The following is a 16,067-nucleotide window of genomic DNA, read 5'->3' on the forward strand; positions in this document are numbered from 1 at the left end:
ACAGGCTATTAATTAAACCTGTCTATCATACACAAAAATACTGACTCAGTCCAATTTTTATAATAAATAATCCTCCTGTTAGCAACTTGCTATGTTACTGTGCTTGCAGTGTTAATAACATGACGGTGTCCGCAGATATCTAGAAAATGCGTGTTTTGTGACACACTATCTCTTTTATCATGCGCAGGACTGTGATGTTAGAGTGTAACCGGCTCCGTGTATCGGAGTTTACACTGCTGCCGTGCCTCTATGCAGTCACACTCTCCCAGGTTTGTACACCCCACCCGGTGTTTATATAATCTCTGGGGTTTATATAATTATTATAAGAGTGTCAGGGCTGCGGTATTAGCGGTAAGAACGAGTGCCGCTTAATATTGGCTGCTCGTTCAGCCCGTCCGGCGTGAGTAAAAGGATATGGTAGTAAATATTTGTACAGTATTTTATTAGTACTATGGCAGATAAGGGGTTGTGTATTATCTTACACCTTTCCCCTGTCCCTGCGATATAGCTGTGTCTCTCGGGATAACCCGCTTGGTCTGAGACACACGCTGTTCCTGCTGTCAGTTGACAGCTGGGTTACACAGTCAGTGTTCCCACGGCTAGCGCAGCGTTCTTACTCCCTTCCCCTGTATGGGGTCAAATAAGTAACAAACACACCAGAACTTTTGTATCAATTGTAACTACTGTGGTTAACTGATATAAGGTGAACTTCCAGACATTTCACAAATAATATATAACAGGCTATCTACACACACATTGTATTTTCTCAGTCTACAGCCTACGATCGTTTCACACAAGCTTTTTCAAGGCATCAACCCGTCCATTATCCCCGGCAGGTTTAAATCCCCCGCCTTCTATCCTGATTGGATGGTCATCCCCAATCACGTCATTATGCCCTCCTCCTTCTGGTAATTTTTTGCTTTTGCTATATTTTTGCTTATTTCCATTATATTTCGACTAGAAAACGTAATCTCATGTTACTTTCCTTGTTTTATTGTATATTTGTTTATATTGTTTATCCCTCATGAGATGGTATTTATATCCTCCTCCGATCAGTATTGCCCCGGAGTTGGTATTAAGATTTTAATCGGAGTATTTAACGGATTTTATTATATTGATTGGTGTTCTTACTGATAGTCCCTATTTGCCACATTACTTGATCATATCCTTCGTGTGTTTAGTGATATACGTTTATAAGATCGTGTCTTTTTATTTGTGAGTTCTGGGAAAATCTCAATTTACCCCCTGGAGAAAGTGTTTCTCCTATTTAGGTAACATCAGTACCATTTCTGTTTTAATTCGATCATATTACAGATGGTATTTATTTTTTTATTTTTTTATATTTTTTTATTTTTTATTTTTTATTTATTATTTTCTGGAAGTTTACGAGTTATGATGGTTTTCCTTAATGATGAGATTCGAAGTCATAGTAACTGGTATATATTTGTTGATTATACTTTCAGGTTACAGGGATCAAGGTGGTACTATGATCCTACTATTACTGTACTTCCAAATACAGGACCCTTATATATTATGCTTTAATAGGTGTATAGGTGCTCCATTCAATTATGTTAATTATCTGAATATAATCAGATGATACGTTGTGCCTAGTGAATAGTGACTAAAAATAAATCATTCTACCATTTGAGAAATCTGTGTTGCGGTCCAAGGTGGAATTATTTGTGTATAACATTATGGACGTATCCTAAACGTGTTACGTCAAAAAGTGTAAGGGTGACGGGGGGGGGGGGGGGGGGGGGGGGGGAAGGGAAAGAAAGTAAATAAAAACATGTGAAGTGTCCAACCAAATTCGTGTAAACTCATAACTATTGTGATGGTGGGGGAAGAGGGATTTTAGGGGGGGAGGGAGTATTTGGGTGCATGTTGTGTGGGTCAAATGGCTCAGGAACATTTTTTATAAAGATAAAATATTCCAGAGTTTGTTATGTATTATTCAGAAGCCAAGATGTGTCCTTTATAAGTTATGTTTCTTCTGGTTCCACCAGTATTATGGTGATTCAGGTCCTCATAAGGCTTTCTCTGTATATATGTATTACCATGCACTTCATGTTTGTAGTATTTTAATTTTTCTTGTACACTCCATCTATTACATATTGGCGAGATAAGGCAAGGTAAGGGAAAAGGAGTATATGTACAGTAAAGCATAAAAGACAGCAAGAATGGGATGGGGGAAAGCATATCTATGTATATGCCCTTATTTATGGTTTATATGTTTTTTGTTTTTTTATTATTGTTTTGTTTTTTTGTTTGTTTGTGTATAGTCTAAAAATAGTGGAAGACTCCTAGTGGATACAAAGGTTGTATTATACTGGAATCACAAGAATCTCCCAGATGACCACAGAATGACCACTATAATACAACCTTTGTACTATATAAAACGGTACAGCAAGTACTGTATACTATGATAACAGGGACTGTACTATGAATTATCATCAAGTGCCACAGAAATTATCATCCAGCACCCATACTATGCAGTGAGGTCAGTTGGGTGACTTATATGTATACCACTAGTCTGTGCTCTTTTCAATAAGTGCTACACATAACGCTAAAAAGGACCGTACCACAAAGAGTCCTACTATCCCACTCAGCATTCTGATTCCCCGGTGTGCTTTTGGTGTTCAGAGTAATAATACACGGACACCAGGAACAATAACTTTTTTCCCCCAATTTTTGGGACCGTGGGTACATTTATTCATTTTTAAAAATTTTTTAATTTTTATATCTCCCCCATCTCTCTGTCCTTTCACCTTAGAGGAGCTATCGCATGACCCTCTGACTCTCATCAAACCATCCAATGCGAGCATGATGGTTGACAGCAGAGATGGGGATGATGTTTGTTAGCACCTCCTTCAACTGCTAATACTATTCACCTCGTGGCTCTCTCATTCACCCAGTCTGTGCTACCACCCCTGCAATGCTCAATGGTAACAGGGTTGCTCTGCTCTGATCTGTCTGAACAGCAGAAGTCCACCTTGGCTCATCCACCTTATTGACATCAGAAATAACCAGGCAGGGTTATACAGCCATACTTCACTGGACCGCCTGTAACCCATCCAAACACAGCAGCTAAGCAGTGATAGGCTGGATCAGTACCTGTATGGGAGACCTATAGGGAATATCCGGTGCTGTATTCAACTACTGGAACAGTACGTCTGTTGGTACCGCTGAGGTGTAGCCACAACAACTTTGATACTTCCCCTCCCTCTCCCCTCTCTGCATTTAGCAGTTGTTATCCAACGGTGACGACACTGCAGTAGAAAATCCAGTGGTGGTGGGCTGTGTCCAGTGTCTCATTTGTTTGCCATTACTATATTATATATAAAATTGTCATTTGGCAAACTATATCTTAAAACATTTTTGCATCTTGTATTACTTTAAAGAATTGGACCGAGTTCTCGGCAGGAGTCTTCCACTATTTTTAGACTATACACAAGGGGTGTCGACATAAGCTTATATAAGCAATTTATTTTAAAATAAAGCTCAACATTAAAAGTTACGTTTTATTCAATATCATCTATACATTTACTAATTAACAATATTATTATATATAGCGTGCCCCAAAAACCTATTGGTTCTTCCTCAGTCTTTTCTCACAGACTTCCCCTTTCAGCACAGACAAACAGCCTGGTAATGCTGATTCTGATGCTGCGATGCTCCATGTACTGTCATGTGCTCTGAGTGTGGGTCTCCGGCAGATGACATCATCTTCCAGAGCCACAAAAGCACCAATCAGCTCTTCGTGACATTCTCCCCGGCAAACAACCCGGATAAGTACCATTTACACAGGCCCGAGCCCCGGATAAGCTCCGTGTCCGACCCTGAACATTTGCCGAGTCAGATTCCCGGGGAACAGGACCCGCGTTATTTTTTTCAGCCCATTTATACCATGCCCTGCCCCGGACTGGAGTGGCAATATCCCTGGTCTAGGGTCTGGTGTAAAAGGGGTATTATTACTGATATATTGGTAACAGCAGTCTGCGATAACAAAGATTGTCACTAGCAGTGGCTAGCAATGGCAGGTAATAACAGTGGTATACTGTCTGACCTCCTATGTGCTGAGTACTAAGCAGCCATGCAGTACTGCAACAATCAACACAATGACAAGCACCGGTACACGCATGCATTATAATATCATCTTGCCAGGGTCACAGCACAGAGAAGTACAAGGAAAAACTAAAGGAGCACATTTCTCTGCAACAGTTCCAATGAGGAAAATGTCTTTTAAGTTAAATGCTCAAACTTTAGCCCAAGATTGAAATCTGAACCTACATCAAATGTAACCTTAGTCATCACTATGTGCCCTAATTCTAGAGTGTATTTAAATGCTAGAGTGTATTTAAATTCTGAAATGCAGAAAACCCTCATACAGACTACCTTGTACCATGCAAATCCTTTTCCTCCAGAGAAAACTTGCTACATCCTACTTACATGATAGAATATTACGTTTTCCCTTATGGTTTGGCCTGCTAATAAAACATTGCCTATAAAAAAAATAATATTTTTTGGAGCAGGACATCAGCTACCAAAGCAAAAGAATACATATTTCCTGAATGCTAAATTATGTCAGTAAAGATACTTACTTGACTGGTTCCAGCCAGCACTCCTGACTAACACAGGTATAATTTTCATAAAAATCCACATGCATCACTGCAGTTTGTGGAGCCAATGCTAATACAGGTTGAGTATCCCTTATCCAAAATGCTCAGAACCAGAAGAATTTTGGATAAGTGATTATTTGTTATTTCAGAATGTTTTTATATTTCAATGCAGTATCTTGAGGTATCTTGCATTTATGTAACACAAACACCTGAAATACACACAAATATATTTTATTTGTGCATAAAACAAGGTTTCAAAACATGAAACAAAAGTTAGTGTCCTAGCTCAGACACTGCATTTGAATGCCAATAAATCATTTTCTTGCAAATATTTAGTGCCAGTTACATAATATATCCTCAGTAGTGACAGTTACAGATGTATCCAGTAGGTTTTTAGCAAAAAAAAAAATATATTCTGGAAACTATGGATAAGGGATATTTTTGGATAAGGGATATTTGGATAAGTGATACTCAACCTGTAATACATATTTCTTGTAAATATCCATACCAGTGGTGAAAATTCATCCCAGTTGCCCGGATGCAAGATACATTTTGGTGCCTCCTCCCCAAATATTGTGGAGAATCTCCAATCTTATCTGAGGTATCTAAGGAACATAGGCCCTTATTCAGATCTGATCACAGTCCAAATGTGTTCTTAAAATGGGCAAAACCATGTGCACAGCAGGTGGGGCAGATGTAACATGTATAGAGAGTTAGATTTGTGTGAGTTATTTTGTTTCTGTGCAGGGTAAATACGGGCTGCATAATTTTTACACTGCAATTTAAATTTCAGTTTCAACACACCCCACCCAAATTTAACTCTCTCGGCACATGTTACATCTGCCCCACCTGCAGTGCACATGGTTTTGCCCATTTTAAGAACACATTTAGACTGTGATCAGATCAATTAGGTGAGTAATGGGGCCAATACATGTATAGTTGAGCATTCTGAGCGATGCTAGATCGCTCAGCACACAGCACAGCTAAGTGATCTGTCAGGGCCAGTGTTCTCCATGAGAACACCGGCCCTGACTCTGGCGGGTAACTAAATGTATCCAGCGTGCTGGATATTAATCAGAATCAGAATCAACTTTATTTGCCATGTGTGCTTGCACACACTAGGAATTTTTTGTGGGTATACAGTGCAGCATCAAGCAGGGATGAAGAGGGGGGGGGGATTACATACATTACATTGAGACGTTACATGCGGGGAACACATACCCGCCAAGCAGCACAGCGCCTAGGCAGCCATCAGCGGCGCACTGGTCACTGCACCAGTCAGGTAGGTTACAATATAAGCAGGGACAGTATACTGGCACATAGAGAACATATACCCGCCAGGCTGCACAGTGCCTAGGCAGCCATCAGCGGCGCCACTGGTCGCTGCAGCAGCCTGTAAGGTAACAGTATGAGCAGAGACATCGCAGTTATAGCAGAGACAGTACAATTATCACACGGGGGACAGGGGATAAGAGGTTAAATGTGGCTGAGTGCACAGATCCGAGGCAGCCATTTGCGGCGCCATTTGCGGTGGGGGGGGGGGGGCGGGGGAGGGGAGAGGAGAGTCAGTGAGGCCTGGGGCTGGAGTTGGGCCCTCCCTGTGCTGAGTTCCATGCTGCTGCCCCGATAGTCTTTTCGAACCTGCTGTTAGCTGCTGGTGAGACATCTAGGGGCAGGGGTCTCATCTCCTAGGTGAGGCAGGGGGCCGGGGGTGTGGGCCTGCAGGGAAGGTAGCATATGCCGGTGTCCTTTAGAGCAGAGGCCTCCTCTCCTACCGGCCTGCGAGGGGGTGAGCCAGGGAGCCTGGGGCCATGAGTTGGCGCTGCTGGTGTCCAAGCCAGATCCTCCTCACCTCACAGTAGGTCGTGGGGTGGACGGGGGTTCTCTTCTGCCGCTGCGCCCGTGGTCCACTGGCCGGGGCTGCTTGGTGGATGAGGTCATGTGGGGCCTCTGCTAGGCCCGGACTGCCGCTGCCCGGGGGGATCCCGGTCCGCTGCTGCCCGGGGGGATCCCGGTCCGCTGCTGCCCGAGGGGATCCCGGTCCGCTGCCTGCTCGTAGCTCGCCCGTCTCGTGCGGTAAGGGGAGGGGGGGCGCCAGGGGTGGGAGCTCCGAGGAATGGAGCGGGAGCCTGGGACCGACCCCAGCAGCCTCCGGCTGCCCCATCAGTCTGGAGGACGGAGCTAGCGTGCTCTGCCCCTCCAGCTTCCTCGCCTCCTCCGGCTGCCTCCGATCGTCTCCTCTATCCGCCCTCCCGTCCGTCTCCCGACGCCTCGTACGCCTCCACCACTCTTCTACGGGGGCCGAGGATGGGGGAACTCCTTGGGTGGGAAAAAGGAGCTCCGTGTTCATGCGACCATCCTCGGCCCCCACCGGATGTGATGCATAATCACCGGGGCGATAGCGACGTGTGGGGACGCTCAACTCTTTCGCTATGCCCCTCCACACGGAGCGATGTAGGGGCATTTTATAAGCAATCTAGTGAGATTGCTTACAAGATACCCCTTAATCACTACATATGCAGGCCACATTAAACTTAACTGGAGGGGGATTGATTAAGGAGCATTAAGGCAAGGTTTGTGGTTGTGAGAGAGACCTTGTGAATCCTCCATCTGCTCAGGGTATTTTTGTGAAAAATACCTTGAAAATGTAAGCATACATATGCAGTTGGCTACCCTTCCCCCATTCTCTGGTCATCTGTTCTCCTGTGCTGCTTCTATGACCCCTGAATCAGTAAAGTGAGTAGAGACACTGGCACTTTGCAGCATCTGAGTTCACTTTGCTAATCTGATGATGAGGTCACAGCAGGAGAACAGGAACAGATAATGGAAGCTAAGCATTCACCGGTCCCTGAGTTCAGGTAAGTGTTTTTGTTTTATATAAAACAGTAATCAGCCTGTGGTCTAAAAGACACACACATGGCTGATTGAGAAATTGTCTTATAATTATAATTATTTTTTACATTTTTTTTTTACATTTAGGCAGATTACATTTCCCATTACAAGTATGGGAAATGCGATCTGGTTTATGAATAATGTGAGTTTAAGGGCTTGGAGGAGAATTTAGCAAATTTTTCAGTTGCCCATTAGTATATTTAGATGGGTATGTACATGCCTCCCAACATCAGACCAGCGTGAAGAGGATTTTGGGTGTGTGGCCTAGCAGCACAGGACGTGGCCTATTCCCCTGAGGTGACAACCCTGTTTTCGTCGCTGTGGGGGCACATCTAGCAGCTCTCTGAGCTGCTGGCTGTGTCCCCAGCAACTCATGCTGCAGAATAGATGCTGTGCCAACTGCCTAGCCCCCACTGTGGGACACGGGCCCAATGCGGGAACATCCCAAAGAAATGGGACATTCCCGCGGAAAGCGGGAAAGTTGGGAGGTATGGTATGCAGTCAGTGGATAGACAATGCCTAGGTAAACAGTCTGGGGTGACCACTAATAGTTGACAGTGACTAGGTCGATACTGCCAAAAGGTCGACACAAGCTTATCATACCTCCCAACTGTCACGATTCCGTCGGGACAGTCCCGATTTTCGGGTCCTGTCCCGACGTCCCACCCGCGGCAGGCATTGTCCCGCTGCGGGGGGTGGCAGTTGGGAGACCCCCCAATCTAGCAGAATAGACGCTGTGCGCATGCGCACAGCGTCTATTCTCGTATGAAAATGAGGTCGCGGCTAATTAGCATAAGCCGCGCCCTCATTTGCATACGCCCCGCCCCCTTTTCGGACGCTCGCGCGGCTCCGCCGCGCGAGTGTCCCTATTTCTACAAATCAAAAGTTGGGAGGTATGGCTTATGGTTGATAAAGGCAAGGCCGACAGTCAAGTGAGCATAGAGTGGGGATATAATAGTGTGATGAGCGCAGTGTGGCACTGTGCCCGAAGCACAGCGAGTGAAGCGAGCCATGCAATATATATATATATATATATAGTGTTCATTTTGACGTACTATTACACAGACACCAAAAAATTATGAAAACATAATTTCGACCTTTTGATTGTCGACCTTGTCTTTGTCGATCATAAGCTTGTGTTGACCTTTTGGCAGTGTAAACCTAATGTATGTCGACCCTTCGGTATCGATCTATTCACTTTCGACCATTAGTAGTGACTGTGACTGTGGGCCTAGACATTGTGTATCATCTATACCATAACCATTTAGATGATAGTAAAATAATGTGAAAAGATGTGGAAACATTCACATTAGTTAAGTTAAAATAATAATGATAAATATTCCTGTTTGGATAGTAACAAGAAAGGAAGGCTGTCAGTTCCCCATCACCCACTAGATGGTGCTAGATGCCTACTATTTTATTTTACATTTCTTTACTATCCCTGTGGCTTGTTACATCACTAAACAATCTGCAACTTTCTTTTAAACTTTTTTTTATTATTTGCCGTACAATAAAAATCTAAAACAAAGATACAAATATAATTAATAGAATTTTCTGCATGTTAAATGATTTCCAATATTTGTTAATACTGTTCCACTATATTTTATGTATTTATTTATTATGTATATATAATGTAATTGTTATTACTTGGAACTTTGGTATAGTAAATTTCAGGTGATTTACAGGTGCAATAGAGGTATCCTTGGGAATGCAGTGATGGCGCCGTGTTCCCATATACTTACACTTGTACAGTAGATTCTGGCACTGCCGGAGAGGAAGTGGCCCAATCAGAGGCTACATATGGGCCCCCTGCTCTTTTAAAGTGCCTCTGCTGGGTGGGTGCAACACAGCAATGATGTTATCACTTTCCAGCAGCTACGGCCGAAACAATGGGGAGGAGAATAAAGAGAACATGAGCTACAAGAGGATTGGTGCTGCTTTCCAGCACATGTATATATGGCCCTCCAGCTGTTGGGAAACTGTTGCCAGGCATGCTAGGATGTGTAGTTTTACAACAGCTGGAGGGCCACAGTTTGGACATGCATGCTATATAGTGAGCTTCGGGCCTGATTCAAACTCAGTTGAACTTTTGTGAGACTTTCCAAGAGTACAATTAGCAGAGGTAGTCTTGCTCTGTCACTTTCCATCCCACCACTGGTTGCCTTAAGTAACCAGGTGGGGAACAAAGATGAGTGGAGCGAGCCACCGTGCCCGAAGCATGGCGAGTGATGCGATACCGCAAAGGTCTGTTTGCATTTCCTGTTCCGACCTTGCTCCTCCTCTCTCCGCCCCTCCCCTGTCACATGACAAGGGCCCTTAGCCCACTTGAATTTAGACCTAACCATGACAAAATGACTGCATCCCAGGTTGGATCACTACTCCATGGGCTTAATTCAAATAGAACAAAGCAGCTATTGTATGCAAATCAGTCTTTTTTTTTTTTCTGCACTTGCATCTGAGCCACAGTCAGGGCCGGATTTAGGGGTCAGGCCGCCCCTTGTCACTTCATTTTTTTATGCCCCCCTCGTAGACTCGTGTGACTGTACAGTCCTTACAGGATCTCCTGTTGATCTAAGTAACACGTGTCGGTGTGTATGCTGTGTCTCCCGCATGTTGTGGTCATAAAGCACCTGCTACCTGTGTGCAGGTGTGTGGTGTGGTCAGCACAAGCTAAGATAAATGTAGTATATACAACCCTACACAGTGCAGGGCATGCAGACAGGTTAACTGGGCTGCCTCCTTTTCCTGACCTGCCTTCTGCTGCAGCAGGTCTCGCTGTCACCTGCACCACTTCCCACCTGTCATATGTGACACACATACAGGATATACCACCACAGGCCCTGCTTACTCCCAGTGAAAGTCCCAATACTCTGGCATTGGTGGCATGCACTGCGGGCATGAAATGGCAGTGACAGGCAGTCAGCACATGGAGCTGCTGACTGCTCAGTCAGCTGCATAGCTCGAGTGGGCAGGCGGCGAGGAGTCGGCGTGTGAGCTTGACGAGCCGCACGACACCCCGTGCAGTTGCATGGTTCATCTTCTTGTAAAAACATCTCTACTGCTGGCACGGCAGTGTCACACAGAGCTGCTCACTCTTTCTGCTGCCCAGTGCCCGGTTGGAACGTGCCTTCTGATAAGGTGGCAGCATCCCACTCCTGATGCTCATCACTCAATCAGCCATGGTCACAGGTGCTGCCCCTAGGCCCATGCCTCACGGGCCTAGTGACAAATGCGGCCCTGGCGACAGGTGGTGTTTTCTGGGCATGCATAAATTAGCAGTTCTTACTTGCTACTGGGGAGCCATCTGCAACCCAGGAGAGCAGTTCAGTCTTTATCTGCGTGATGACCGATTTACAACAATGGTACCGATGTATCAGCAGTTGTGAACCATCTGATGGAAATTATATGACAACAGATAGTGTACCTATGCTTAGGTTAACTTCTGCCAATATTAGCATATAATCACAATTGCAAACTGTAAAAGCATTTGCAAGTGGTCTATGTAGACCTTGAATTCTGAGTGTGCAAAATGTTTGGGAAACATGGGTGGTTCAAATCCAATGCATGCGCAGACCAGCATACAAGCCCATAACATCATATTCGGTACAATCTATATTCACTTCACAGGAGTGCCGGATGATGTCCCAACAGTCGTTATTTCAACGATCAGTATACTGACATCAGAATCCTTACTGTTTAAGTGCCCGAGAGTTGGGATCCCGACTGACATGGGCTATTCTTCCTCGCAGGGGTCCAATACCCCCACAGAGGGAGAAAAGAACCTGTGGCGAGTCTGCAAGGGGCCCCTTTGAGCTTGCTCCCCTGTTAGGCCGGCATACCACACCCTTTTCGCGGAGAGGACCCAGATGCGATGTCAGGTGAGGGCGGAAGTTCTTTGACGCCCATACAGCGTTTTTATGGTTTGTCCAATATAGGGTTGTTGTACAGGTGATTTTCCTTTATTTAGGCTGTACTTTCGTGGGCTGACTTCACTCACCATGCTTTGGGGACGGGCACTAGAAGATAATTAGGACCCAATGCAGGATGGGAAAGGCCCCTTCAGCAAAGGAAATCTATAGTGGTGCGTGCTATATAAAATAAGTACAAAAAGGGACATGCAAATATTGTCACTTACTTTCTATCTCTTTATCTCATTCATGAAAATGTGCAGATGTGCAATAAATAGAAACTGCAATAACAAATTACCAAAACAAACATGAATACACCTCCTGTCTGCCTCCTCCTGTCTATGTTAGTAATTAGCAGCTGGTGGGACTTCATAGTGAATGTCACACCAGACATGCTGCAGCATATTTTATATTTCATTACAGTAAATATATTTATCATTTCCATGTATAAATTTAGAATCAAATTTATTTTAATAGGTCTCAAAAAAAAAAGTTTACATAGCTCTGCTGTAGATAGATAGCTATACAAACAAATAGATGATGAATAGATATCATAGACCAGTGGTTCCCAAACTTTTTTGAATCACGGCACCCTAGAGCATCAAAATATTTTCAAGGCACCCCTAGGCCAAATGCTTCTCATCGAGAAATTCAGAAAAAAAATATTAAATTAAGTGCATTGTGTTTATATGTCACAGTTATCTGGTGAGGGACAGGATTTGCTTCTGTTTGTCTGTAGACAGGTTTTTTTTTTTCCTAGGATCCTCCTGCTCTTCCTCCTTCCTCTATATAAGCCAATTCCTCTCCTCCACCTCTAGTCTTTCAATGTATCCGCCATGGATCCTTGGAAAAAACACATAGGGAGGGGTATTTATGGGCTGCCATGAAGTATTCAGAAGAAAAGGAATTATCATAAGCATAATCCGCTGTTTTCTTCTTCCTACTTCATGGCAGCCATTACAATGGGAAATACGAAAGGGAGGGCAATAAAATACCTTAAGCCAAAGCTTGCCCTAAAACTCAGCTCCCAAAATGCTCTTTGGACACATCCAGAGCATAATGCTTGGAAAAGGTATGCACTGATGACCATGTAGCTGCTTCACGTATATCTTTAACTAACACATTTGCCTCTCTTGCCCAGGAAACAGACATCGCTCTAGCCGAATGTGCCTTTATAACTTCTGGTACTTGACGATCCACCTTTTTGTAGGCAAACACAATTATTTATTTGACCCATCTGGAAATAGTTTGTTTGAGGGGGCAAAACTTTTCCTTGCTCCCAGGGGAACCACAAATAAAGATTTAATTTTCATAAAACTTCTAGTTCTGTCCAAATAGATCCTTATAGCCCTAACCGAGTCCAGAGTGTGAAGGCTCTCTTCTCTCTTGTTTGAGGGGTTAGGGTAAAAACAAGGTAGAACAATATCTTGGTTAACATGAAAGGATGAAACAATCTTAGGAACAAATGTTGGATTGGTTCTGAGGACCACTTTTTCTGGAAATATCTTCAGATATGGCCCACAATGCATGCACCTCCCCCACCCTTCTAGCTGAGGTGATGGCCACAAAATTAACTTCCTGGTCAAAAATTTCAATTTGACCCTATCTAACAGCCCAAAAGGAGAAGCCATGAGAACGTTCAAAACTAAATTGAGAATCCTTCTAATAGCTTGACAGAATCTCTTGATCAAACTACGTTCCACTAATTTCTCGTCCAAAAAAAACACTCAATGCAAAAATGTGGACTCTTAGCATTGTGACCTCTGTTCGGACACTGGGGAGTACCCATGTACAAATGCAGAAGGAGACTGACCACAGCACCAAACCTGACTCTGTTAATCCCCCTAGAGGCTATAGGCACCTGCAGTACTAAGTCTTCACCTATAATAGCCACGTTTGTGGGGCCAAAATAGGGCCGGCGCCAGCCCGGTGCCACCAGGACTTGTGGGGAACAAGGTGCCTAATATCTCTGAAGTGAAAAAGAGGAAAAACTAACTAAAACCCAGTAAACAAACAGACAGAGGTACATTTGTTCCCGATGGGTGATTCGAGGAATGACCAAACGGGCCCTAGAGGTCAGGAGGTAAAAGCACATAGCTAATGACCCCACTACCCTGTGTAAAAAATACAGACAACCACCCTGCATAAAGGTATAGGAAACAACAACATACACACAAGCAGTGTTAATGAATGCTACTATGCATGAAGATATTAAACAAAGGTAAATCATGAGTATAATGCTGGTAAATGCAACAATGCATGAAGATGTTACACAAAATAATAAACTACAAAGACACAATGTCTTAGAAGACACTTGGCCTGGAGGAGAGACAACATAACTCTACACATAATCTCTCACAGAATGGTAGTAAGGTACAATGATGGAAAGGGAGTGCACTTATCTCAACCTCCTGGGCAACACAGGGCCGGGCAGAGGACACAGGACTGGTACTGGACTCAGACACAGGGACCAACGGCAGACAGCAGATCCCAAAGCAACTAAGGCAATGCAGCTGCACATGGAGTCTGGACAACAGACCCACGGTTGGGAACTGTCTGGAACACTAATCAACAGACTGCACAGTGATACTGTAAGTCACTGCTGACCCTCACTGGAGAACAAAACAGGAAGTGACCAGGATGCACCAAGAACTATAACCATCAGGGTCTCAGTGCTGGAAGCATACCTAAATAGCAAGTGGCTTAGCATGCAGCCACACTCAAAGACCAGAATATGCATCCGCCAAACCCGGAGCACTGATCTAGTGAACCAATGCAAAACCCACACAGAAAGTGACTGCAGAGTTACACTGACCCACTGGAGGCGGATCGTAACAGTACATCTAACTTCTCATCTCCCGCTCTTTTTCTCCCTTTATGGGATAGTCCCATTGTCACACTCTGTTTATATTGTGTGAATACCTAATACTCGGACATCACCTATGTCAGCTGATCTCAGCAGCCTATCACACGCCTGCAGCTAAGTGATACTCCCTGTGAGAATTCCCACTGGTGCCAGAAGCAAAGTGTTACTTCCCTGAGCTACATGCTATTCCTTGTCCTCCATGTGCAAGTGAAAGATTCTGTTATCTGGCCCAGAATTGCAGTTGCTGTAATTCCCTGCACTTCAGATAAGTACTTCTCTGCAAGTAATCGTCCTGCTGACATCCAGCTAGCGAATACAAGCTTACCTAGTTCATCCTGCAAACTCCAGTGTTACCTGCTACACAGCTGACTGCAATCACCATCTGTACAGTACCTGGGGAGATCCAATCTCAGTTTGCTGATTCAGCTTCTGTTCACTGCTTGTTGGTTCCAAACTCTTACCTAAAGTCATCCAGTGCTGCACAGTATAATCAGTGTCCAGTGCCTCAGGTACTCAAACCAATTCAGCATTATACCTGTGTGTATCCAGCCTTCTGATTTACTGTTACCGATCTGGCTATCCCTGTCACCTGCATCTGCTTAATTCTTGTCTGCAGTACATTTCCTGATATTTGGTATTGACCTGGCTATTCCTGTGAAAAAGAACCTGCTCAATCCTTGTGTACTTCCAGCCATCTGTTATTTGCTACTGACCCGGCTATACTTCTGACCTGCACCTGCTAAAACCTTGTCTGACTACTGCTCCTTCCAGTGTAACCAGCACCTGTACGAGAAGGCTGGGCAGAGGGCCGCGACCGACGTACCGGGTTCCGCAAAAGCCCAAATCCCGCTTGGAGGGGTCACTGGCAGAATACTCCTTGCACGGTTAGACTCCGCGCCTCTGCTCAGGTATAGTCAAATTTTCACACAGGTAGTGTCCTCATCTGAGATCTGTGAGACCCATGTTCGCTCTGGGCCAATCATCTATACATTCCAGGCCATGGCTTAACCCTTTCAAGTCCAACGTTTAGTTAGGCTCAACAAAAAAATTTGGACTGCAAAGGATAATGATAGCTGTTTATCATTATCAGACAAGTAAATCTAGCTTTTTAGAAGCAAATCCATTGTGTATTTTCAAAGACATTTTGAAGCCTAGTCCTAAACCCCCTTGTTCCTTGTCTGAGCTGGAATCTTTGTTACCATAACCCTTTAGCTTGGGGCATAATTTATATGGTTTATTCTCTCCTTTATCATATAAGCATCTCCCTACCCCATCTTTTATACTTCAGTGGAAAAGGGACTTGGGTCCGCCACCTGATGAACAAACATGGTCTGACATCTATTTATCCATCTCAAAGACATCTATTTTAATCTTGGTAAAGGAAAACACCCATAAGATCTTTTACAGATGGTACTTGGTCCCTAAGGGGTTACATTAAATGTTTTCTTCTGTTTTACCACAGCGCTATAGAGGTTGTTGGGCATTGGGCTCCTTTATCCATATGTGGTTGACTTGTCCCAAAAAAGCCCCATATTGGTATATGGTAGAGTATTTGATTAGCGCAGCAATCAATGTCCCCATAGTTAAAGACCTCTGGTCTTTTACCTCGGGCTTACCAACCACCTCGATAAAGACTCCAATCAGTAAATTAGTAGTCCACATACTACAAGCAGCCAGATTACTTATTGCACTACACTGGAAACACTTGTAGGCTCATGGCTGCAACTCGACTATTCCCGCCCCCTTCTCACTCCTTGGATCTGTATTATTATTTTTTTTTTA

Source organism: Crinia signifera, chromosome 1 (assembly GCF_055691185.1).
Source record: "Crinia signifera chromosome 1, ASM5569118v1, whole genome shotgun sequence".
In the NCBI taxonomy this organism is placed as follows: Eukaryota; Metazoa; Chordata; class Amphibia; order Anura; family Myobatrachidae; genus Crinia; species Crinia signifera.